The sequence below is a fragment of the Meles meles genome, chromosome 10 (genome assembly GCF_922984935.1).
Source record: "Meles meles chromosome 10, mMelMel3.1 paternal haplotype, whole genome shotgun sequence".
Taxonomy (NCBI): Eukaryota; Metazoa; Chordata; class Mammalia; order Carnivora; family Mustelidae; genus Meles; species Meles meles.
The window spans coordinates 99,198,105-99,225,101 of NC_060075.1; the positions used below are offsets into that span (position 1 = coordinate 99,198,105).

General features: G+C 48.2%; 1 protein-coding gene and 1 long non-coding RNA gene across 5 annotated transcripts in view; one reads left to right on the plus strand and one right to left on the minus strand.

The window, feature by feature from the left end:
* Window positions 1–22,530, minus strand: part of DDC (dopa decarboxylase) — an 86,985-nt gene extending 64,455 nt beyond the window's left edge. The window contains exons 1-2 of one of the 4 annotated variants that reach the window (XM_046020644.1): window positions 21,238–22,528; window positions 13,071–13,120 (exon numbers count right to left, since the gene is read on the minus strand). The gene's annotated coding sequence lies outside the window, so the exon portion shown is untranslated. Of the gene's footprint in view, window positions 1–1,478; window positions 1,582–13,070; window positions 13,121–21,237 lie in introns of those variants that run through there. The other 3 variants (XM_046020647.1, XM_046020646.1, XM_046020643.1) reach the window with 3 other exon arrangements.
* LOC123951720 lies at window positions 19,138–26,872 on the plus strand. The gene is made up of 3 exons (XR_006820505.1): window positions 19,138–19,514; window positions 20,326–21,136; window positions 25,990–26,872. It is a non-coding gene; the product is annotated as an uncharacterized LOC123951720 (long non-coding RNA).
* Window positions 26,873–26,997: the final 125 nt, after the last annotated feature.

A 26,997-nucleotide genomic window follows, 5' to 3' on the forward strand; every position in this document is an offset into this window, starting at 1 on the left:
GGTCTCCATTTTCCTGATTTTTCCTTAATAACAAAAACTGGTGAACTCCAAGCTCTATAAGATTCCTCAATATGTCCTTTTTCTATCTGTTCCTCTACTAGGGTTTGCAAAATAAGTAATTTCTCTTGTGTTAAGGGCAGCCACTGCTTGAGCTAAAAAATCAGCTTTATAGGTCTCTGTTCCTACTTCTTGGCATAGCTTAATATAATCTGTCAATGTTCCCTTGCCTTTAAAGGGTGCTATCAATTTCTTACAATCAGAATTAGCATTCTTAAAAGCCAATAGTTGCATAATGGTATCCACAGCCTCAAGACTATTTATCTGTCTTCTGACAGCCTCTTGTAATCTTGCAATAAAATCAGTATAGGGTTCTTTTGGGCCTTGTATCACCTTTTGAAAAGAAGAGCACTTCTCTCCCTGAGATCCTATTCTCTCCCAGGCTCTCAAACTGCAACGCCAGACTGCTCAATAGCTTGATCATTCATTAGTATCCTGTCCTGCACCTGGGCCCATGGCCCAAGACCCATGAGCTGTTCCATGGAAATAGGAATATTGCGAGCTCTATTGTAGGCAGCTGCTGTTTCTGCATGATCTAGCCACCATGTTTTAAATTGTAAGATCTCACCTGGAGAGAGAACTGTTTTTGCTAGCAATGACCAATCAGTCAGAATAAGTCGATTGCCTTCTGCGATGCCTTGAATGATTCCCGATGTAAATGGAGAATTAGCTCAATAGTTTTGTACTGCTTGTTTCAGTTCCTTCAATAATTTGAAGGGAAATGGCTCATGCTTGGCCTCATAGACACCATTAGGGTTGTTAGGATCATGTCCTGGAGGGACATGTTCTGTAATAATGACCGGGAAATTAAAATGCAAGTCATCTAGGTCTCCCGGCTCCCTGTGCTTCAAAGAGGCCTTTTTGAATGGCTGATAGCATGTACTTTTCATCTTTTTCATCTTTTTCATTAGATGGTGTCTTATAGAACCATAGCCGATGGCGACAGGGCCTTGGGCACCTTTTGTTCTGTTATTGGAGGAGGAGGAGGAGGAGATTCCTCCTTTATATATTCCTTTCTGGTGGCCTTAGTAATTTCTTTCTCCTCCTGGATGGCATGTTCAGGTTTCTCTTTTTTAGTTTCTCCTGAACATTCATTATCGCTCTCCGAATCAGGGGTTTGTAAAGCCTCCAAAACGGAGCGAATGAGGGCCCAAGTAGGCCATAGTATACGAAAGTTTTAACTCATGACCTACTTTTTCCCATGTTTGTAAATCTAAAGTCCCTAATATAGGGAACCAGGAACAATGTTCTTTAATTACCTGTAAAAGCTCCGTAAGTTGGCCCTTGCTGACTCTTGCTCCTCCCGCCTTTAGGAGCCGTCTCAATAAATAACCGTAAGGGAGATAATCGTTGTGCCCATACCCTGAGATAATGGCCCACAAATGACCAGCGGGAAAAAGGCACGGCCGTGCAACACTCACCCTGGGGCTTCTTCTCCTGTTTTGTTTCTGATCAGATCAGGTCTGGTCCCTGTTCAGGTGCCAGTTCGCCGCTTACAGTCGGCAGACAGGAGAATTAGGCACAAACAAGTCAGCTACAAGAGATTGGGAGCAGGGGACAACAGTCGAAAAGACTGCTGCCCCGAACAACTCCACAGTCTCACTTTTATTAGACAGAAACAATAGCCAACAGAAGAACTGATGAAGGTCAAACGTTAGTCACAGGTCTTGTGGACAAAAAAGGAGGAGGATAAAGTTTGTAGTTAACCAAGCACATTCAAAGGAGTCATCTAAATAACAACGCGTGCTTCTGGGAAGGGAAAGGAAGACATCGGAAAAGGGAAGCAGGCAGTATTTCGTTCCCGCCTGAGCTGACCCAGCGTTCCTGGGTGCTCAGATTCCCGGAAGCAGGCGGCGTTCCGCCCTGGGCGGGCCGGGCTTTCCCAGCTGCTCGGCTTCACAGTCGTATATCGTCCTTCTCCCCAAAGACCTGTTGCCAGTATATGTTTTTCATTAAAGGCCATATCTAAATGTGCTTGGTAACTAGTAAAATCCTCCAGTGGTTATAGTTTAAGTAACAGATTGTTCCGAGGGGCAGTTGCAGAGGATCTCAAGCAGACTCCCTGCTGTGCGCAGAGCCTGATGTAGGGGTTAGATCCCATGACTATGAGATCACGACCTGAGCCAAAATCAAGAGTCAGATGCTTAAGGGACTGAGTCACCCAGGCATCCCTCTGTGAGCCATTTGAAACAGTGAAACTACCAAGACTGACCCAACCATGTGAACACTGTGACACTACATAGAGTACTTGTTGACACAGGAAGATGGACTATTGCCTTGCTCCACCTCAGACGGGAAGAAGCACAATGAGCAGCTCAAATGTGTCATCGAGTTATACTGTGCATGTTGTGAAATGTCAGGAAAGCACCATGAGTATGGATTTCGGGATTACAATTTTAGCACATAGGTAAATTTGCAGGGAGGAGATCTGTGAATAATAAGAACTGGCGGTATTTTCGAAACAGGGAACTGGGACAACACATAGAAAAGTATTCACCTGGAATCCCACCACTCAGAATTCTGATGCATGTCCTTCCAGAATGCTTCCTGTATTTCTAAGGGACCACTGGGTGCTGAGCAAGGGGTGCATTTTTGAATTCCTCCCACAGTTCAAAGCGTCGTAATTCAGGATTGACTTTTCCATGGGCATACGTGCTGGGTGGGGGTGATTCCACACCTTCTGTACATAGCACGGGTGATGAAGTTGGTATCAGAATGCCAGCATATCTTCTATCAATTCCCACTGTCCATGCTGGGTTTCTATGGATTTTTCTTGACCTTATTTATGAGATAAAAGTTGTTAAAGAGAAATACTTCACCAGACACTTATTATGTGCAAGAAGATTTTATTCAAGACTATTGCAATGGGAAGAAGACTGAATTTAGCTCCCAGTGCAGCAGGGGAAGGTGGTGGATTCATAGCCAACAGGTAGGGTAAGGAGTAGATGAACATGACTCAGAGTGACTTGGTTCGGGGTCCGGGGTGGGGAAAGAAGACCTTGATTGTATATCAAGGGTAGAGCTTTCCTTGAAAAGCTGGCTGGTGGGATTCTTTGCTAAACCTGGGCTCAGCATGCCAAAGTAAGCATGAATGAAGATGGCTCATGGAGGCAGGTCTGAAGTTTGCTCAGGGAGGGCTTCTTGGAGGAGGTGAGCCAGTCTGAGGATGCCTTTCCATGCCTCGGTGTTCTCTCCAGTCTCCAGGATGCTTTCCTCAGAGCACTCCCTGGTACAGGAGTTAGACTTTCCTAGGTTGCTTCAAGATCAGCTGTGAGATCAAACCCTTATCTCTGTGTTAGTATTTGGGGATATTTGCATCTAGTGAATGAATGAGTCACAGTGACTGGGGCATAAATTATGGTTCTAAGTTGTAGCAACAGTGAATGCTAAAAACCTATGATCGCCTGGAGTCCCCGTTTGTGTTTATAAGCTCAGGGCCAAGGAGAGCTCTGCTTCTCATCTGGGATATCACAGCCAGACTTTCCACAGGCTCTTAGAGCCACAAAGCTTTATCTACATAGCTTCTGGTTTATAATTCCTTGGGTCTGCAGGCTTTGAAACTGATTTTTCATTCAGAGTGACTGATTATTTCCAATTTTGCACAGAGAGTAAAACTTGCTTTTTAAAAACCCCAAAGTATTTCAAGTTGACATGATTCCAATTCAACTAAAACTATTTTCCATTGTCTGTTCCCTCCCACTCCTTCTAAAATAAATAAAATACGTCTTTAAAAAACTGCCCTGTGGAGTAAATATTCGGATGAGCTCTCTGTGCCCTGCTGTGGGTTAGCCCGGGAACTAGCAGAAAACCCAGTGTGAGAAGCTGGGCAAAATTAAGAAGGACGCTTTGCTTCCCGAAGAATCGGCGGCTCTCTTCTACCAGGAACAACCTAGCATGGATGGCCAACACGGGGGGGCCCAGGGAAAATGGACAGACTCACCAACTCACCCTCTGAAGAAATATTCCCCAATTGTAACATGACACCAGCTCGTTATGTTCTCGTCACTCTGCCCTCGTTCTGCCATTAATCTGTCTACTGTTTCCCACAAAGACCTCTGCAGAAGGCTCTTAGGGCCAAAGCCCCAGAGAGTCTTGTGCTCATTTTGTAGCTGTTTGATATCTCCTGCCCCCAAGCTGGGCAAATGTTGCCTGGAAGATGCGGACAGTGATAAAGTCTGTGACCGATGCCCCCCCAAGTCCTCCCCAGAGCTTCTGAGGACATAATCTGATCACTGGGCAGGCCAGTCCCCGTGATCTACTTGCCGCCTCTGTCATGCCTCGTGGGTGCCGGGACCCCAGCTCGACCCAGTCCTCTGCACCCCGAGCAATCCCCCGGCTTCTCAGTCAGTGACGGGCAGGGCACAGCTCCGGCCCTACCAGCTCAGACAGGTCTGAAAGCCCCGGCACCCCCTCGTCCCTGCTACCTGGCCCAGGGCTTGTTTGGTTTTGTGACGTTCTCTGCTCACTGGGCCTTCTCCAAGCTGAGTCCTCAACTGTTGATTTTTGCTTCCCAGGGCCAAGCACTGACCCGGGGCCGCACTGAGCACCTCAAATGCTTGCTGACTGAGAGAGATGGTGAGTGAACGTATGAAGAGATGAACAGAACATCGGGGCCTGTAAACATTTTATTTCTGAAATATGCCTTATTATACCCATTTCTTTACTTTTAAGACAGCCATAACTACTAGACCATCCCATATCTGCCACAGGAAAAGTCACAAGAGACAAGGGTCCTGGGGCACCCGTGTGGCTCAGTCGGTGAAGCATCTGCCTTCAGCTCAGGTCATGATCCCAGGGTCCTGGGATGGAGCTCTGCATCCAGCTCCCTTCTCAGTGGGGAACTGCTTCTCCCTCTGCCTGCCACTCCCCCTGCTTGTGCTTTCTCTTTTTCTCAAATAAATAAAGAAAATTTTTTTTAAAAAAGAGAGAAAATGGTCCCATCGGAACCCTGACCCACCCCACTGGGGCCCCTCCTGTTTAGTTCATGCTGAGTCTCTGGTCCTCCAGCCTCACTAACAACTCAGGTTCCCCAGCCTAGGCCCTCAGCGTTCACCCTCAACTTGAACTTCCCTCTCCTCTGGCTCCGGCGGTACCCCCAGAGCCTGGACCAAACTAGCCACAGTGGTTTGGCCAGAACCCAAGCCAGGCCCTAGATCGTGTCTCATAGGTCGTGGATGTCAGGGGGCTGAGCTCCTGTGGGACCTCAGTGATGACACAGCTGAACTGGCAGGACCAACCAAGACCCCAATTTGGGCATCAGGGGATGGGGGTGGGAAGTCAGTCCCTCTGGGAGGGTCGGGGAGCCACTGCAAGGCCATGCTCTATGCCTGTCTGTGGTCCTGCTTGCCAGGGTTCAGCAGTCATGGTCTTGTTCAAACCTTGGGACCCTGGACACTGCAGCCTTTTCTGGCCTTCCTGGGACCCTGGACACTACAGCCTTTCCTGGCCTTCCTCTTCTAACTTGATAAAAAGAAAAGTGCTTACATTTTTTATACACTATCCCAGGAAAAATGAAGCATAATTAGGATTCAAAACACGCTTCTCCCCCTAGGACAGACCTGTCCCTTTTCCTCCAGCATATCAGTCTCAATCTAGACACAAAAGTAACTGGACAGATTTTCCCCCAAATCACCTGGTTTCTTGATGAACATTTCCTCCATGGGTGAAAAGCATAAATAACCCCAACTTGAGAAATGCTTCTCACCCAGACCATAAGGAAGCTTCTAGCAATGGGAGCCTTCTGACAGCAAGAGTGGCTCGCTCTCAGCTTGCCTTGAAGGAAACCCCCTGTGTTGTTCCATAACTCAAAAGACTCCAGTTAACAAGTCATTCAGGAGCTTTCCATCATTTAAATTAACATTCTCCTAGGTGACTGTGTAGTGTGTGAAGAATCCCAACAAGGCCCCGAAAGGTTATACAGGCAGGGGCATGGCCATCTCTTTAATGGGGATGGGGCTGAGGCCCACCCTTGCCCTTTATGACGCTCCCTCTCAGCCCCGCGCAAAGGCGCCTGGTTAAAAATGCCCACCTCTAAACACTCTTAGGAGATTAAATGGGATAATGATTTGAGTACCGCTCAGAGTTGGCATTCAGGTAAAAGTTTTTATTAAAACTAGGGGAAATGGTGTGTGTGGCGGGGTGGAAGGCAGCAGCAGAGAGGGCAGAAGGTATATACGGGAACTCCCTGAACTTCCTCCTCAATTTTCCTGTAACCCTAAAATTGCCCTAAAAAACAGTTTATTAAAAAAAAAAAATAAATGTATTAACTGAGCAGAAGCACCTCATATTGTGGGGTAGGAGAGCCAGCAGCGACAGCTCCTCCCTCTCCTTTGATGAAACATGATTTCACCTTTTTCTCTGTCTATGGTTCTCAAGATCATCTAGAGAATATTCCATTACATTCCATTACAAAATGGAAATCCTACTGGATGGCAAACACAGCTTCTTTTCTTTTCTTTTTTTAAAAATTCAATTAATTAACATACAGTGTATTGTTAGTTTCAGAGGTAGAGTTTAATGATTCATCAGTTGCCTACAACACCCAGTGCTCATTCCATCACATGCGCTCCTTCATGCCCACAAGAGGAAATTTGGAAGGACCACAAATACATGGAGGTTAAAGAGCATTGTATTAAAGAATGAATGGGCCAACCATTAAAGAAGAATTTTTAAAAATCCTTGGAAGCAAATGAAAATGAAAACACAACAGATCAGAACCTTTGCAATACAGCAGAGACAGCCCTAAGAGGGAAGTACATGGCAATACAAACCTTTCTCAAGAAGTAAGAAAGGTCTCAAATACACAACCTAATGACCTACCTAAAGGAGCAGAGAAAGAACAGCAAATAAAGCCCACATCCAGCAGGGGAAGAGAAATAATAAAGATCAGAGCAGAAATCAATAAAACAGAAACCAAAAGCACAGTCGAACAGATCAATGAAACTAGGAGTTGGTTCTTTAAAAGAATTAATAAGATCAATAAACCCTGGGCCGGACTTATCAAAAAGGACAGAGAGAGAGAGGGAGGGAGAGAGAGAGAGAGAGAGAAAGCACCCAAATAAGTAAAAGCACAAATGAGAGAGGAGAGATCACAGCCATCACCAAAGAAAGACAAACAATTACAAGAATATATTATAAGCAACTATATGCCAACAAATTAGGCCATCTGGAAGAAATGGGTGCCTTCCTAGAAACAACTAAACTACCAAAACTGAATAGGAAGAAATAGAAAGAAGAAATAGAAAATCTGAACAGACCCAGAACCAGCAAAGAAATTGAAGCAGTCATCAAAAATCTCGCAGCTTCTTTTTGATCCCTGGCACTCTGGGTTGTGCTCATGGTCATGGACGCACCAGACTGTGCAGTGAGAGGTGGGTACAGGACTGGGGTAGGGCTTAGGGCTCAGACCTACTTCCCTACAACTGCTCCTCTTGGATCCCCAATTCGGAGCTTTTGCTCTACACGCTTAGCCCCACACTCCTCCAGAAAGCTGTCTTAACAAGTCAGTCTTGCATGAAGACATCATGTCATCATGGCCCTCCACACACAAGCTCTACAAGCTACCAAGAAACTCCACAGACTCACTCGGGTACAAGGAGAAGCCACCACGGTGGGTGTTCCCAGGAGGCGGTGCACATGCAGGAGGGAGTGTGGACTCTGAATTCAGAGTCCTGGGTTTGCACCTTATCTTCACTGCTGATTAACTGGGTGACTGCCGGTAAGAGAGGAAGACCAGTTAACCCCTTGGAGCCTCCATGCCCATTCCCACCCAGATAGGAGGGACATGGGGAGCAGACTGTGCTCCCTGAGACAGGACCCATGTCATTTGTGCAAAGCAGAGACCTGGTCAGGCTTGCCCAGACAGAGCTGGCACAGGGAGGAGCCTTGGCCAGGGTCACAATGGAGGCAGATACCTCTGTCCTCCAACCTCCCACCAGTGCTTCTCGCTGGCCAAATTTAAAGGATCCAGGTGGGGGCGCCTGGGTGGCTCAGTGGATTAAGCCGCTGCCTTCGGCTCAGGTCATGATCTCAGGGTCCTGGGATCGAGCCCCGCATCGGGCTCTCTGCTCTGCAGGGAGCCTGCTTCCTCCTCTCTCTCTGCCTGCCTCTCTGCCTACTTGTGATCTCTCTCTCTGTCAAATAAATAAATAAAATCTTTAAAAAATAATAAAATAAAATAAAGGATCCAGGTGCCTGGGAGCAGGGGTCAGGAGGGAAGGGGCAAGACTAGAGATCCAAGATGGGCTTTCCAATGCATTTAAAGCTTTGTTATGTCTGAGCAATCGCCACCCTAATTTAACAGGTGGGGAGATCTAAAATGTTAGGGCCCAGGGATGTCAGGGCCCTTCCCAGATGTGAAGTGAGTGGTGATAAAGTTCCTGGGCACCGTGTCCTTCACACCAAAGCACCCTTCCCTGTAGCTCCAATAATTACGGCAGGTGCCTCATATTACCCACATACCACTGTCTTCCACTCAGTTACTTCCACGTACACTGGGTGTCCTTGTTGAAATAGGGACTCTCATCGGTCAGCACCGATATTAGCTCACAGGTGCCCAGCACCTTGTGAACCTTGTGGTATGTACTGTTGTTGTTTTAAGATTTTATTTATTTATTTATGACAGAGAAAGAGCGAGAGAGAGAGAGAAAATAAGCAGTGGGAGTGGTAGGAAGAAGGAGAGGGAGAAGTAGGCTCCCTGCTGAGCGGGGAGCCCGATGCGGGACTCGATCCCAGGACCCTGGGATCATGACCTGGGCCGAAGGCAGATGCTTTACCGACTGGGCCCCCCAAGCACGGGCATATATTCTTATCAATCTTTGTAATAACCTTGTTAGGACCATTACCATCCCTTCGAACCAATGGAAAGGCCTTGGCACCAAGAGGCTAGAGACACATCTAGACCCTGCCCCCTGGCCTGGCCCCTCCTGGGTGTAGTGGACTCCAGCACAAGTTTGCCACATCCCCAACAACTATGGCCAAGGTATGGGTTGACAAACCCTGAGAAAGAACTAAATTCAGAAAACTGGTCTCCCGCTGAGCTGCCAGTGAAGAGCTCCCGGACACCCCTAGAGGCCTATGGGTCCAGGCAGCTTCCCCAGGGCCTCTGGGGGCTCAGCCAGGGGTCACCACAAGGAGAACACAACGGGCTGGCTCAACTGTTTGCTGCAGGAGTGCCTGTGGCCAAGCCACCTGACCTCTCCACACCCCCACCTCCGGCCTGGAAGATGGACGTTATACCAAGGATTCTAAACAAGATGCATAATCATTAACCTGCAAGCATATGAGCTGATGGGCCCCGGGGTTCTACCCGGTCAGTACTGGACACCCAGGAAGCCTCCTCCCATCTGGCCAGCTTCGCCGGCCTCAGAGGGGTTCCCTGCTACACTGAACAGAATCAGATCTGAGCCTGCAGTTGCCCAGAACTATGCTCTACCTCTTGGCAGCCACCGGGAGTAGAAAGAACGTGCCTCTGGGATCAGAGTAAGCAGAAGGGCTTGAATCCTGGCTCTGCTCCAGGAGGCTGCCTGCTTCCTCCTCGGTACACCGGGCAGCGAGATGCTGCAGGCAGAAAGCCCCCCGGACTCCAAGGCTGTGTGCAGCTGCCCTTTGTTGCTACTGACGTTAGGAAATCATCACGTTAGAACTCAGTCCTGTTCCAGCTGGGTCATCTGGCGGTGACAGAACCCCAGGGCAGTGCAAGGCAAACAGGAGGAAATCCCCGCCAGGGACAAAGATGGAGCCTCAGTGTTTTCCTGGCTGACCGTTCTCATGAGCAGGACCCACAGAGAAATCCGTGTCACGATTTCTCTTCTGCTCCCATGGGGACAGACAGACTGCCTGCATCCCTGCAAAACGTATCCTGACACGTGAAGCTGCCGGGGAAATTGATACCTGCAGCAAGTTCAGAAGAAAAACACGGGGGCAGCCAACTTGCTGATATTATTCTGATTTATACCTGGCTTGGACAGTTTGGACGGTGGTCACCAAGGTATGTGTATTATTTGTTTCTCTTTTTTTTCACTGATGCTTCGCATTGGCCCGAGTACAGCAAGCAACATCGTGTTCATAGAGCGCACACACGTGCCCTCATTAACACCTGCCGGGCAGACCTCCCCGGTCACCTGCCCCTCATCAGCTGCGGCCGTCGTGAGCCACGTCGCTTGGTTTTCCTATTGAATTTGTCCCTCAAAGATGTCGATTCCCAAGTGGAATTAAGAGGTGTAAGGTTTTCCGTTCTTTTGCATGCTGTCTGTTTCTTTCCGGAAGAACCGGGATGATACAAACAGGTCACCCGCCCCTTGGCCCAGCAAGCACAAACACCCCATCTCTGCTGGCTTTTATCATTGGCTCACACTTTACATTGAAACTTCTTTTCAATCGAAATTGAAAATTTAAAAATTTTTATCACTTTCCTTTGTCTCTGCTATTCTGAAAAGTTTGTACGAGAACCATCCAGTCATTCTGATTTTTAATGCTGCCCCTCCCATTTCCAATTAATTCCATTCTCTTCCAGAAGACACTTTCCTGGCATGGAAAGCCCCTCTCCTCGCCCTTAAAATGCTCACCCCCTTTCTCTTTCTCTCTTGGAGTCACATTAATAGGTCACAAAAGGCCACTACCATCTGCCTTTTCCATAGACTCGAGACTCTTAAATTATGTTCTAGTTGGTTGCTTTCTTCTTAGTAGCAGTCACGCCTGTGGCAAACTCACATATTGATTTATCATCTTTCCCAAATATACAACACCTGCCATCGGGAGACTGGTCAGTTGGCTTTGGCACATTCTTCGGGGAGTCTCCGTTTTTTTTTTGTTTTTTTTTTTTTGTGTTTTTTTTTTTGTTTTTTTCACAAATCAGGTCAGTGGTAAATATTGACTGCGGACTCCCTCTTGCTCCTTGGAGGGGGCTGCTGGTCTGTCCCCAGTGTTGTTAAAAAAAAAAAAAATCTGTGTTTGAGGCTCAAGCACACGCTGACCCAGGATTGCCATATCCTATTGTCGGAAAAATCAGATGAGTCACTGCTGCCTAATTTCTGCGAGGCCTGTTGTGTGCCTTATCTCATTTATTGTCTCAACAACCCAGCCCGTGAGTATGATTATCGTCGTCTGACCAAGGTTCAGAGGTGCTGGTGCCCCGACCCAGGCTATACAACCAGGTACGGAAGCACTGGGGGCTTGGCACTATACTATGGAGGCTGAAGCCAGCCTCCTCCCCTGACAGCTGTGGCCAGTGGCCATGGGCTCCTGAGTCACCTGCTGCCTCTGGCCACCCAGAGAAGGCTCTGGTCTGGGCTGGAGAGGCAGTGCATGCCACCCAGAGTGTGATCTGGGCGCTGCCCTTTCACCACACGCTGGAGCAGGTGCACAGGGGACAGCTCTGATCTGAGCTCCAACCTGGGCAGAAACAGGCAGAGGCTGGACCAACTTTGCTGTCCTCTGTGGCCCAGGAGAATTGCTTCCACCACCTCCTCCAGACCCAAGCAAATGCTGAAATTGTTACCCTACACAGGGCAGCGGTGTCCTCCCCATCTTCATGCCAGCCTCCCCACCCTAGAAATGAGGAAATGGGCTCAGGGAAGCAGGTGGCTGGTCTCAGCCCACACGGCTACAGGCAGTTTCTCTGGTGGGTTTGTGTCCTCGGAACACCAGACCCGGGCCGTTGAGGCCCAGTGCCTGTGCTCTGTCCCTGATGTCCTGAGCACATCGCCCCCCAGAAGTGCTAATAAGCACCTCGAAACACTTCACAACTTCTCTTATGCACAAAGTCTCATTTTCCTGGAGTCTTTCCCCAAACTTGCCACCAGACTCAGTTTCCAAGGTTACAGGGTAAAACCTTCAGAATGATGCACATCCTTGAGAGGGGAAAAGATGGGAATAAATTCTCCAGCTACTTATCTCATTTGCAAGGGTTTGGAAAGGTGGGTTTTTTTTTTTTTTAATTATTTTCATTAAATTGGCTGTGCTCAGAGGCACCCCCAGCACGTGTCCAGCAGAGAGAAAGAGGCTGCGGTAAAGGACACAAACTTGCTCCCTTTCAGAACCATTCTGATACTCATCCTGACAGAACTGCTCCAGGATGTCAGCTGTATTTGCTGGGGAACAGCATCCCCCCACACCCCAGGCAGAGAGGATCTGTTTGTCTCTCCAGCAGCTTGGAAAACGCAAAGAGGCCAGTTCTGATGCGATAACTGGCACCTTTGCTATAGGTTCTGTTTCAGAGCGGAAGATGCTGCCCATTTGGAGGAGAAACCAAGGGGAGCACCCAGCTCTTAGAGCTTTTGAGAAAGAAATAGGGTTAGGGAGGGAAAACCTGGATCACTTGCTTGAACTTCCCTTGGAAACTGGAGAAAACAATATTCCCCGGGGCAGGGGAAGCACTGGGCAGCATTTCACCCCCCTCTGACATTCCCACCTGCTGGTGACTGGCTTATTAATACCATAGCTCTAATTATTGACCACCTACTGTGTGCCCCGCCCCTTACAAACATCAGAGCAGGTGTTTACAACCATCTTGCAGGAGGACTGTTAGCTCTCCTGCATGCGGAGGGCAGGAGCCCTGGCAGGGGACATGCAGTGCCCTCCACGCAGCCTGCGTCCACCTGGTTCCTAGTCACCTCCTTTCCCACTCCTTCTCCCGGCCTCCCTGGGCTCCGGATGCACCAGGCACTAGCCTGGAAGCTCCTTTCCACTCGCTTTGTTATGTTGCTATTGTAGCTCAGACAACACAGGCTAAAAAAACCATCAGAAGTTTCTGCTTCTTTCCCTGACTTGTTGCTTAGAGACACACAAAAAGACAGGTGACTTGGGTTGGCACCTATGTTTGCAAAAAGTTCCTATCATGTGCCCACCAGCCCACAGCGGGATGCTGAGCCATCCCACGCCAGCTGGAGGAAAACCGCCGGCTGAAAGCAACAGGTAAACCTCTGTCCCCAGACCCCAGGGCCACAGCCATCCAGGAGCTGGACTGGCCAGTGGGGGTCGTCCCCCAGGCTATAAGGACAAGGAGCAGTACTCACAGGCAGCCCCACGGTGCTTGCTCGCTCGCGCTCTCTTCTCTCTCCTCTCCCTGTGACAGTTCAAAGACACAGAGGATGTGATTGCCATTTATATAGACAGTGTCCGCCTCCCCAAAGCCAATCAGCGCGGCTCATTTCCCCGGCAGCAGCATCTCCTACCTCCCGCCCTCCTGCTCCCCACCCCGGACTCGAGGGCCGGGTGGGGGCAGAGCAGGACCTCGGAGAGAGTGGAGACTGCAGGAGGGGTCGGGGGTGGGGGCGTGGAAGGGGGGCAGAGGGAAAAGGCCACAGAGAAAGGGCTGTGTGTCTCCAGAGCTCTGCGTGGGACCCAGATGCGCGGAGACCTTCAGGGCAACCTCAGAGCAGCAGCAGAGCGTCCTGGCTTGTCAAGGAGGAAGGACCAGCGTAGGCAAAGCAAGCGAGGAGGACTCACTCGGCCAGCCCTGGAGGTCCTTGCCTGCTGCCAGGGGGTGGTGGGCGGCTCCAAGGCCCCCCCGTGCATGGACCACCCAGAACGCAATGCCGCCAAGCCCATTAGTCCAGATCAGAGAGCAGCAGACGCAGGTGAGGGTTTCATCCGATTCGTGTGATTCAAAATCCTGTTCTTTTAACCCTGAAGCCTACGGCGTTCAGAACACAAATGTCTTTTTTTTTTTTTTAAGGAGAACATTTTTAAAAACACCTATTAAAGATAGATTTTCTAATGGTTTATAACCGGTGTACCATAATCCACTTGGCTTTCTTTTTTAATTGAGGCATCATTGGCAGACAATATTGTGTTACTTTTAGGCATGCGGTGAGGTGATCAGACGTTTGACCCCTAGCCTGAGTCTCGGCACCTGCGCCACCTCTCCAAGTTGATACCATAGGACCAGCTGCCCAAGCTGCCCATTATGTCCCCAGGACGCCTTTCTTTCATAGCTAGAAGTGTGCACTTCCTGACCCTTCATCCATTCCCCACCCCCACACACCCGTCCCCTCAGTTCCCTCTGGCAGCTGCCAATCTGTTCTCTGTATCTAGGACTCTGGGTTTTGTTTTGTTTGATCTGTGTTTGAGATTCCACATATGAGTGAGATCATATGGTATTTGCTTTCTCTGACTTATTTCACTTAGCACAATGCCTCAAGGCCCATCGCAAATGGCAAGATTTCTTGGGCTTCCTTCTCCATCCCCTCAGGCAGGCTGATCAGGGCAGCACACCGGGCAGGGTTCATTTCTCTTTTAAGGTGTGCACAGAGCCCTAGGAACCTGGAAAGGCAGAGCCCACCCAGGTCAGGAGGGGCGTGCACTTCCTCTGCTCCCACCACACACCTGCACACACACGTGCAGTAGTGCATGCCAGCCAGCCAGCTGGGGGCAGAGGCCTTGGAGGGGAGGGGCTGGGCCTGAGGCAGGTGTGGGGTCGATGGGGGGCTGGTGAGGAGCCTAGCAAACTGGTGCACAGCTTCATCCCTCCTTCCGTGGCTGGGCGAGGGCAGGAGGCTGGGATGCTTCTCATCCCCCAGCCCTGGGAGGGGCTACTACAGACAAAGGGCAGGTAGGACCAGGCACTCCTCGGGAAGAGAGACCACCCTGGCTGGGTCAGAGGCAGCTGAGCCCTGGGAAGGGCTCTAGGGTCTGACAAGCCCCCTCCCTCAGCACACTGCTTGGTAAACCCTGGATGAAGACAGGGAGTCTCTGCAGAGAAGGACAGAGGAATGGTGAGGGGCTGAGCCCAGCACGGACCTCTGGACAAGGGGATTTGAGAATCAAGAGTTATCCTCCATTTCATAAAGAGTCACTATAGTAATACCTAGCACTTGGGGCGCCTGGGTGGCTCAGTGGGTTAAGCATCTGCCTTCAACTCAGGTCATGATCTCCGGGTCCTGGGATTGAGCCCCGAGTAGGGCTCCCTGCTCAGCAGGAGAGTCTGCGTCTCCCTCTGCCTCTGCTCCTCTCCTCACCTCGTGCCCTTTCTTGCCTCTCTTTCAGATCAATAAATAAAATCCTTCAAAAAATACATTTGTAAATGTTTCATTACAGGCATTTCTACATAAAATCATTCAGTCCCTCATAACTGCCTCACAAGGTAGATATTCTCATCCCCATTGTACAGACGAGGAAGCTGAGGCCCAAAGAGGTGAGGAAATGTGGCAAGGTCCCACACAAGCATACTCCTTGCCAGCAGGCCAGCTTGCCCTCATGCTGGACACAGCAAATCTGCTTGCTGGGTGGCATGCCAGGAAGAGAGGCAGATCATGAAAGAAAGAGCAGAGAGAGAAATCCACAGTTGTCCACCGTGACCAGTGCTACAAAGCTGGTGAAGGGAGCACAGCCCAGGCAGGAGCCCTGAAGCCAGGGACCCAGCCTGTGTTTGCAGAGAAAGCGAAGTCACTGCAAGGTTTCAGGCAGCACACCGCCCTGCCTAATGCAAGTCTTTAAAGAGAAGGCACAGGAGACGCGAGGGTGGAGCGGTCAGTTAAGCGTCCGATTCTTGGTTTCCGCTGGGGTCATCATCTTGGGGTTGTGAGATGGAAACCGTGTTGGGCTTAGTGGGGAGTCTGCTTGAGATCATCTTTATTTCTCTGCTCCTTCCTCCCTCCCCCACCGCCTTCCTTCTAAAATAAATACATTCTTGAAAAAATAAATAAATAAAAGAAGACTCAGCTCAGGGTTAAGACCTCGGGCTCTGGAGGCTGGGCTTGCTGCTCTGCCCACCCACTGTGATCATGGCAAGACAGGAGTTCATGAGGAACAAGAAAATAAAAAAAATAATAATAAAATAAATAAAAATAAACAACAACAAAAAAAGAACAAGACAATAGGAGTGAATCTAACAAAACCTTAACAAAAGACTTGTAAGACCTGGATGAAGAAACTTGTAACAGCTGATGGACCCATTCAAGTAGATCTAAAAATGGGAATAAATGCTTGCTCTATATTGTAAACATTTCCATTTCCCTCCACGTGATTCGCAGACTCAATACCATTTCAAACTAAATCCCAACACAGATATTTGACTCTAAAATGTAAATGCCAAAGCAGAGGTCTACGAAGAGCCAGCATACTCTGCTGAAAGGCTATTCCCGTCTTGCTCTACTTATCAAGACAGATGAAACTGTAAAAAAAAAAAAGTCATGATTTTGATGAAAGGGTAGATGCCTGACCAATTAAACAGAATAGAGAGCTGGGAAAAAACCCCACCAATATACGGACAATTGACAGATGTGGAATTGCAGATCAATAGAGAAAGAACAGAGTCTTAAGCGGTTCTGGACAACTGGTCACCTACTTGGGAAAAGAATGAAGTTAAAACTGTTTCTCAATCCATATACAGAAACAGATTTCTGGTAGATTAAATCCTACACTGTGAGAGGCAAACGTTTTAGGACAACAGAAATGCATTTTTGTGACGTTGAGTAGGAAGGATATCTTAAACGATGCACTCAATCAGTTAACCATAAAAGATCGACAATTGTCGCTACAGTACTAGTAGAATAATTGTTCTAGGGCACCTGGGTGGTTTAGTTGGTTGAGTGTTCAACCCTTGGTTTTAGCTCAGGTCGTGAGATGGAGCCCCATGTCTGCTCCACGATTAGCACAGGTTCTGCTTGGGATTCTCTTCTGCCCCCTCCACCCCCCTGCCCCACCAGCTCTCTCTCTTTCAAACAAATAAATCATTTTTTTTAAAAAATTTCATTTCCCTGGCCCTGTTCTAGGGTCTCTGTGACATTGTTGAACAGAAGCAGTTGTGAACATCCTCATCTCATTGACTTTATAAAGAATGCTTCTAGGGGTGCCTGGGTGGCTCAGTCGTTAAGTGGCTGCCTTCGGCTCAGATCATGATCCACGGTCCTGGGATTGAGTCCCGCATCAGGCTCCCTGCTCCATGGGAAGCCTGCTTTTCCCTCTCCGACTCCCCCTGCTGTGTTCCCTCTCTTGCTGTGTCTCTGTCAAATAAATAAATAAAATCTTCAAAAAAAAAAGAATGGTTCTAGCATTTCACTATTAATAACAGGGTTTTGTTGGAAAACCTTTATTAGAAGGTTTCTTCTATTCCTACTTTTATAGTAAATTGAAGTTTAATTTTATCAAAGTATTTTCTGCATCAAAAGAGAAGAAAATCATGTAGTTTTCTTAATCTAAATTGTTAGTATGATGAATGTCATTAATACATTTTCTAATTTTCAAATATCCTTTTATTCTTGGGATAAAACTATGGTGTGTTAGCCACTTGCATAGAATTTTTACTTCCTTCCCATGAATAAAAGTGTAATTTTTCTTGCTTATATGGATTTTCTCTAGTTTTAGAGTCAATTCTGTGATCTCATAGATGGAGGATAACCCCTTTTTTAATTCTCTGAAGCAATTCATATAATTTTGAAATTTGGAATTACCCAATAACTGACAAAGTGTGACAAATCATACATAGAAATCATTTGCCTTTCCTCCCTTGTCTGAGGGAATATTGTTCATAAATCAATTTATTTATTATGCAGGACTGTTCAGTAGGATTTCTATTTCTCCCTGGTGTTGTTCCAAATGTAAATGTAATGTAATTTTAAAATTTTACATTTAATGATAAGGGTTTGTCTGTTTTAATAATATACTCATTATCATTTTGCTTGATTGAATCTATAAATGATGTCCCTTTTCTTTTTTTTTAAGCTTTATTTTTAAATTTTATTTAAGAGAGAGAGAGAGTACGTGAGCAGGGGGAGGGGCAGAGGAGAGCTAGAAAGAGAATCCCAAGCAGACACCCCACTGAGCATGGAGCTTGATGTAGGGCCCAATCTCATGACCCTGAGAGCATAACCTGAGCTGAAACCCAGAGTCTGGACACCTAACCGACTGAGTCACCCAGGTGTCCCTATAATGACATCCCCTTTTCTTATGATATTGTTTATTTCCCTATTTTCCTCTCTTCTTGTCTTTACTTAGTCTTGGGATCAAGACGTGAGCTGAGATCTAAAGTGAGATGCCCATACAAGCGAGCCACCCAGATGCCCCAGGACTATTTCTGTTTGAGATTTAAAAAAGAAAAACTTGTGGCTTTGTTGGTCTGCCCTCATCTACCTTTATTTCCCTTCTCATTCATGTTTCCTCTTAATCTTCATTATTGCCTGTGTTCAATTATCTTCATTCTGTTATTTTTCTGACACCTCTATCCTTTTTCAATTTCTAATATTAGCTTTTAAAAAAAGATTTTATTTATTCATTTATTTCAGTGAGAGAGAGAGTACACACAAGCAGGCAGAGTGGCAGGCAGAGGCAAGGAGAGAGGCAGGCTTCTCGCCAAGCAGAGAGCCGGATGTGGGACTCGATCCCAGGACCTCAGGACCATGACCCGAGCCGAAGGCAGCGGCCCAACCAACCGAGCCACCCAGGAGTCCCTCTAATATTAGCTTTTAAAACTACCTGCTTTCTTCGATGTTCAGCGTCCAATACATATCTCAAGGCTAAAACAAACATTTATTTCTGAGTATTATTTCATTTCCATTCTGTTTTTTCCTTGATGTGTCAGTTACATGGCATTATCTCTTCAAAAACAACTCCAGACAAATAGAACAATTTTTGCTTTAAAAAAAAAAATTGAACTGAACTGAACTGAATGGAATGGAATGGAATTGAACTGAGCCGAACTGAATGGAATGGAATGGAACTGAACTGAGCCGAACTGAAAGGAATGGAATGGAATTGAACTGAATGGAATGGAATGGAATGGAATGGAATGGAATGGAATGGAATGGAATTGAACTGAATGGAATGGAATGGAATTGAACTGAGCTGAACTGAATGGAATGGAATGGAATGGAACTCAACTGAACTGAATGGAATGGAATGGAATTGAACTGAGCCGAACTGGAAGGAATGGAATGGAATTGAACTGAATGGAATGGAATGGAATGGAATGGAATGGAATGGAATGGAATGGAATGGAATGGAATGGAATTGAACTGAATGGAATGGAATGGAATTGAACTGAGCCGAACTGAATGGAATGGAATGGAATTGAACTGAGCCGAACTGAATGGAATGGAATGGAATTGAACTGAGCCAAACTGAATGGAATGGAATGGAATGGAACTCAACTGAACTGAATGGAATGGAATGGAATTGAACTGAGCCGAACTGGAAGGAATGGAATGGAATTGAACCGAACTGAACAGAATTGGATTGACCTGAGCTGAATCGGACCAAGAGGACTCGCTGGTCTGAAAGCGATTCTCCGACAGGTGTTGAGATTTAGGCGATAGCCGGTTACATCTTCAATTTTTGTCACATTTCACGTGCCCTTGAGAAGAAAGCGTGTTTTCTAGCTTTCTGCCAAAGGCTTCGATCTATGTCCCCACACCAAGATGGTGACTTATCGAAGTTTTCCAAATCTAATACTTTTGCTGTCTGGATCAATCATCCTGTTTACTACCATCGCTAATGATGCATTGAAAATTTCCATTATGAGGGTGAGTTTGTCGATTTCTCCCCAGTTGTGCCAAGACTTGCTTAATATAGTTAATATACTTAAGATCTATTTATGTTCATCCACTAGGGTTATATTGTGTAGAGCTGTATCCTCTTCTCGGTGGACTGGGCATTTTATCATCTTATGTAGCCATGGACTCCTTGAATCGATTACTGCGAATGACCTTGTTAAATGGGAACACACTGCTCTTCTCCCTCAGTCCTAGCTGCGATCGGCCTCCTTGAGCCACTCTGGTGCCGCTGGAGCCGGGGGTGTCGTGAAGTTCAGGGATGGCGCCCCGAGCAGATGGCCGTATTTCTTCCCATGTTATTTAGTGATTTTTAAGTCTGGAAATCGTGATTTAAATTTTGAGCAGCACCAACACATTCCTGGTTTTAAAATGTCATCATTCCACTCTGGGAGAGTCCGAGGGTGCCCCTCTATCCCACACGTGTATGCAGCCAAAGGACAAGTGCGAGGCTGAACCCTAGAATGACTTACCCAGCAATAGGAGGACCACTTGTCACCTCCTGGACCCAACATGCTGGGTCACTAGGCTGACTGAGAGCAGGACAGGCTGCCTTCTGGGGTTTAGCGTGCTCTGGTAAGGGACCCTCAGACCTGGGATCTCCAGGCCCCCAAGGCTGTGCACAGGGAAACATGTCTAGATAATGTCTGCTGTGCCCTCAGGCCACCTTGGGAGACCAGAGCCTTCGACTCTGTGTCCAGTCCTGCACTTGCCACTTTGCAGCTGTGCCTAACGTTCCTAATGTTCCTGACCTCCACCCTTCCCGACCCCCTCCTGCCCGCAGTCCTGCATCTCTGGTCCTGTCCCTCCAGTGCCCACTACATGCTCTCCGAGGGACTCCTGTGCCTGGGACACAGTAAGTGTCTTAAACAACCAACGCTTTCCCAGGGGCCACCCTATGCTGCAACGACATCCAAACGCCAGTTTCGTGGTCGCAAGAGGGGAGGCCTTGCACGACTATCCTCCGCACCTCTCCTGACTCAGTTTCTTGTGCGTCCAATGAGGATATGTTAAAGATGAAGGTGAGTCCCAGCACAGGCTAAACCCTCAGAAACATGGTTTTAACTCCGACCTGATGGAGAAGCAATGATCGTCTCAAAAATGGTACCTTCTGAAGGGACTGTAACCAGCAGGGCAAGACGGCAGGGCAGACCCTTCGGTTCTCCTCAAATCGCACTGGACAGGGAGCCTCTGAGGTTACCTTTGATACTCCAGATCTCACAGGTAACAGAAGAGTCACCATTTCTCTATCATCTTCCAAGCGCCGGATATTTTCCAGACATTATGAGATCGAATCCTCACCATTAGCTGACAAGGAGGGTGCTAGAAAAATCCCCATTGTCGAGAGGAAGAAACAGAGACCCAGAGGAACAAAGGACCCAAGACCGCGGTGGAAGCGAGGGGTAAGGACAAGATGTGCCCATGTCTGTCCTGTCCTTGCTCTCGAGTGACAGTCAGGAAATCCTTGTCAGCCCTCGCCTGGCCACACACGAGATGTGTGCAGGACTGTGTGCGTGTGAGCACCTGGGCCAGTCCCCTTGGTCCCGACAGCCTTGCCTAACAGCACTTGACCAATAGTGACGTCCAGTCCTCAGGTAAGTTAACGTTAAGGAAACTGTTCAGTACCTTGGGACCGGAAATCGAGGTTGTGGTTTCCAACTATAACCATCAATTAAGTATGAAGCCCGGGACTTACTTGCTGGGAGTCCTACTTCCTTCTGAGTCTGTTCTCCGTCAGGAAACTCTCTCGTTCTGGGGGTTGAGAAAAACGTGGCCAAGCAGTGTTCCGACAGGTCACTCTTTGTAGCTTGAGATCCAGATGGCTCCCTGTCCTTGCTTTCCCAGCCTCCGGGGCTGGTTAAACATTAATTTCTCTTGGTGATAAAGGTCGAGAAAATCTGGAGAAACCTACCAGGAAAGCTCATTCTTCAAAGCTAGTTCATTTCAGCTACAGTCCCAGCCGCGTGGATACCTCTTACCACGGCCCGTCACCAGATTCCCACATTTCCCCCCGAACACCCCGGCTTCAATTTTTCAGCCCCATTAGGTCATCCCACAAAAGTCCACCTTGGTTCATGGGAAGCCTTCCCCACAGCCCCGTAACTGAGTCTGCACGTTCTAGCTCTTCCTCCCCCCACGGCTGAAACGCTGCTTAAGAGAACAATACCGTGGACGAGATTTTGACAGATCTACAGAAAAAAATCACAGTCGAGAGAATTTTATTAGGACACAGAGCACAGCTGAGACGGGTCGCCGAGAGCAGGCGGAGAGATTTGCAGGGAGCATGGGGGCTGGACGCTTTGGTGCACCTGCGGCTGCCTGAGCTTGGGGCTTGATAGGTACAAAGGGCAGAGGGGGCATGAGGCCGTGTTCAGGCCATTCATGGAAGGACTGGGCACGGACTGGGAGGACAGAATGGCCATGGCCTGAGGCACTTGTCACAGGCTGGAGGAGGAAAGAGCTCTCTGTGTTCTGCCTCCAGGGCCCGGGATAGGCAGGGGGGTAGGGGAGACTCAGGATTCATGGTTAAGACTGGGATCCTGGACTGAAGTACAGTAACAGTGAGGAGACTATAAACCTCTACAAAAGCCACTGGAGGAAAGAAAGTAGAAGGAAGAGCAAGTCGGCCCTACAGGGACACATACTAATGCTCCCTGTGCTGCCCAACATCAGCAGAGCCCAGAGAAGTAATTGTCCTCACAGGGGAGGGGCAAGGAAAGGGCACCCTACGGGGAACAGCATCTGTGAAGGCAGTGAGGCTAGACAGACCGATGCAAACCCTGAAAGAAGTCTACCCCCCACAAGAACTGTACGAAGCAAGGGGGTCCTTTGAGCCGTGGTTCCTAATTTGTACTTCCTCCAACTGCCGCGGAAGGCATTGAAATGTTTTTAGGAAGCCTGACCCGAGCTTCTGTATGCCTTCATTACAATCACTGGCGCTTGGAAAATGGGTCAGTGGGTGACAAGACTACACTTGCCGCTGCTCTCCTGATTTGCAGGAAAGAGCAGAAATCCAAGAAACATGGTGGGGGTTTTGGATGGGCTGGGGAAGGGAAGAGAGTTGTGTGTGTGGGTTTGCATGTGTGCACATTCCTGTGTGGGTGTCAGGAGGTTGCTGGAAGGGGATGAGCAGGGAATCATGAAGGCTTAGGGGACGTGAGGCCACTGGGGGATGGTGACCATCATGGACCGAGAAGAAGAGCTCAGGGAGGGATACTTTCGATCAGGGGATGAAGGAGACTAAGAGCTGGGGAATTAAATGGTAGGTATCACACACGTATATTATTCGATGGAGATGTCCAGGGGACTTTTCCACATAGGAGTCTGCGACTCACAAAAGAGGAGTCTGGATCGGAAATGAAGTTATGAATGTTAAGTTTTAGATGGTGTGTGAACAGTAAGACAAAATCACCCAGAGAGAGTGTGCGAGAGAATGGAGTGCGCAAGTGTACAATTTACAGAAAAGAGGGATACCTGGTGATGTCATTTTGACCAATAATTTCCCTGTCAGTAGACAAAGGCACAGAGGAATTTAAGAGACTTATGGAAAGTTCTTGTTGAGACAGGTTTTGGTTGGATGATGTCAGGGCACCCCCTTTCCCTGCAGGTGTGTACCAGCCAACACACACCCCTGGAGTGCTTATTTTGTGCCTACCTGCTGGAGGCTGGGCCAACTGGCCTGACACCAACTTGGACAGAAATGCCATGGTGACCCTTCTGTTTCCTGACGTCTCCGTGGTCATAGACTCAACTCTATTCTTCCTTTTTACTTAACCACACAAGTGATATCACTTAAGAACAGCCTTGGGACATAACATCCGTGATCAGCTCCGGAGATACGACCCACACTCACACCGGTCCTCCATCATCTCCTCCTGGGGGTCCCCCAGCAGAAGCCCAGCCTCTAGGGCTATAAAAGTCAGTCTTACAGGAAGTGGGCTGTGGAGATCCATCTTGCAGCTGGCTGCCCAAGATGTGCTTCTGTCTAGAAGTCTCCTTCTTAGACCATCCCTTGTCAGGCTGGACTGGTTAGTTTTTTCCTTTGGTCTCATGGCTCCTTTGGCTTTGGGAGGTTATTTTGCATACACTTCCCTTTCACGGAGCACCGTCCTTTCCCTTGATGGATACCTTTCTTCAGAGTATGTTTCAGTTGAACCAGTCCACAGAACATTCTGTGTTCTAAGGACATTCTACAGATCGCCATGTATGCACACACATGTCCGTCTCTGGACATGCAAGGCACATGAGCCCGTTTAAGAGTACTCCCCAAACCGATGGACGTTCCTTGAGGAGACACGATAAAGCTTCTGAAGGGCAACAGTTAGAGCATCCCTCCATAATTCTGTCTGGGAGAGAGTGCGCTGTCGACACGGCCTGTCACCACTGGCCTTCGACAGGTTTTCCAAGGTCTGCAGCTGTGTAACCATCTGGCAACAAAACCGTCTATCCTATCTGCCATCTGCTTTCCCCCACTGGACAATACACTGTAATCACACTTGATCACAACCAATGTCCTTCCCTTAGCTTAACTGGCATTTCTGTTTCTGGATGTTTGGAATCTTCATCCTGGGGGTGGTCGAATCTGGTGGCCCGACTCTGCTCTTCTGGGCTCTTCACGGTCAGGCTTGGTGTCTCGTCCACTCAAAACTGAAGACACATGGACCCCTATTTCTCTGTAGTATTTTTATACATTCAGAGCTTTTACTCTGAAATCTTCACTCCCCTTGGAATTTATATCAGAGTGGTGCAGATAGCAGGGTTCTACAATATCCCCCCAACTGGTAAACCACTTCTCCCAACATTATTTTGGAACAAAAGTCCTCCTCTCTTCTTGCTAATTCTTGAGCTTGTGGTTCTTCTGCTGAGTCATCTGTCCAGTTCCCTGCCTGTGCTTCCTTATGTCAACATTATCACTTTATAAGAACTAGGATACTTTGAAAGGCAAGAATTACCATACAAGTTTTCTTTAAAAAAAAAAAATCTTTGGGGCGCCTGGGTGGCTCAGTGGGTTAAAGCCTCTGCCTCCGGCTCAGGTCATGATCTCTGGGTCCTGGGATCAAGCCCCGCATCGGGCTCTCTGCTCGGCAGGGAGCCTGCTTCCTCCTCTCTCTCTGCCCGCCTCTCTGCCTACTTGTGATCTCTCTCTCTGTCAAATAAATAAATAAAATCTTTTAAAAAAAAATCCTTGCTACTTTCACATATTTCTGTTTCAAGAGGAACATTCAAATCGTTTGTTGGTACCTTGAAAAACTGCGGTGAGATTTGGGCTGGAAGAACATTCATGCATAATGTTAAAGAAAGTCTTCCCGTCCAGAATGTCGTTGCCTAACTCCAGTCCCATCTGGGTTCCCTCCAAAGCTAATCCTAAGACAAAGATGCAAGCACAAGTAGTTTATTTTGTTTGTGACTGCAGAAAATCCAGGGAGGGATGGGGAAGTAAGAGATGGGAGGAAGCCAGCACAGGGCACAATTTTAATGCCAGTCCACACTGTGGGCACCTGGCGGAACATGGCTTCAGGATGCTGGGAGATGGGACAGGATGTTGCCCTGGGGGAGGTGTTCACTCCCCTGAATGAACATAGGCAGAGCCCGTGCAGGTGACCAGGGACAGCCCATGGCCAAGTCACAGGAGCTGGCTGCTGGTTGCTCAAGAAGTGATAAATGATGGATAGCATTAATCTGTCTCAGCAAAGTACCATGTTTACATGTCAGCTTTGGAGGTCTGTTGATACAAGGATATAAACATTCGGTACTTTTCACTCTACCACGTGAACTCATGCTTTCCAAGAGAAGACATTTTCAGCCTGATGCAGCTTGGAGTTGAAGAACCTGTTCAGATGTTGTGATCTGTAGACACCCGGACCCCACCGGGGGAGTAGGGATCTGGGTGTATCCCATAAGTCCCCTCCAGGTGAGTTGCAAGTCCCATCTACACTGCACGGTTCCCCACCGAGTTTCAAAGCCACAGCCTCGGTCTGGAGTCAAGTGTGTGGACTTCCGAATCTGTCGAGACTTGACACTTTCCGTGGTCCCAGCTGAGGCCTCAGTAAGAACTGAGGAGAGGCTACACAGGCTCCACCTTCTAAACTGTCCCGAGTCCATGAAGGTTCACAGGACTTGCGTGCATTGAGACTGTGCAGCAGAAACACTTGTTAAAAGAAATTTTTCCCTGACTTGTTAAAAGAAAGCACACATCCCAAGAAAGGTGTCTGTCAAAGGAAGGGTCGCCTGACAAGGGGGCATACACTAGCCAGCCAAAGCGCACGCCTGTCTGCAGCTGGAGAGTCTGGTCCGGCGCCTGACATGGCACCGTCGTCGTCGTCATCGTCAAGAGCTGCATATGGTGGGGACCCTGGCCCCTGAGGTTGCCCAGCCAACACCAGGGACCTATTCCACCCCAACAAGAACCTTATAGTACTCAGTTTAATTCATCCACATTTCTTTACAGCAGCCACGATGCTCATGTGGTGTTTTTCCAGCTCCGGCTTCCAGACGGAACCAGGCATGGATTCTATTTGGACAACTCTACGATGTCCCTGCAACGCACTGCCTCTCCTGCATGAGTGGTTGGAGGCATTACCATAGAGCTCCAAGCCCCGGAGAGTCAGAGCCACCCAGACCACATGGCCTCAGCCGCCGCCAGATGAAACAGAGCAGCAGGTCCACGTAGGTCCCCAGTGGACCATCTCCGGGGCTGATGCCATTTCTCATCCCTAATATTTGGCCTTCTCATTTAGGATTATAGTTGCCTGGGTCCCAGGTGATGCCCTAATAGGAGGAATCATACCGTCGGGACCAAAGTTGGAGTTTTCTGGAAAAGCCGCGTAGCTTAGGGCAGGGTGAGAAGATCCTGTGTTTTTGGTGGAGCTGAAGTTTGCTTGTTTTTTTTTATTTGTTTGTTTGTTTGTTTTTAATTTCGGTGAAGTCCAGCTTATCCATCATTCTTTCACGAACAGATGGTGCCTTTGCTATCATGACTTGGAAGTCGCCACCCAATGCTATATTATTCATCTAGATTTTCTTCTCTGTTATCTTCCAGGGGTTTTATTAGTTCTGCATTTTACATGTGGTCTGTGGCCCATCTTGAGCTGGTGTTTGTGAAGGGCCTGAATTCTCTGTCTAGGTTCGCTGTTCTGCATGGACCTTCGGTGTCTCCACCACGAACTGCTGAAGAGACCGTCTTTGTTCCATCATGTTGCTGTTGCTCCTTTGCCAATGATCAGCTGCTTCTCCTGACGGGGGTCTACTTCTGGCTCTCTGTTGTGTTCCATGGGTCTGTTCTTTCACCAGTAATGCACAGCCTTTTTTTCTTGGGTGGGGGGAAGCGAGAGCAAGAGTGCATGAGCAGGGGGAGGGACAAGGGAGAGAAAGAATCTCAAGCAGATTCCCTGCTGAGCGTGGAACCCAACTCAGAGCTCGATCTCAGGACCCTGAGATTATGACCTGAGCTGAAATC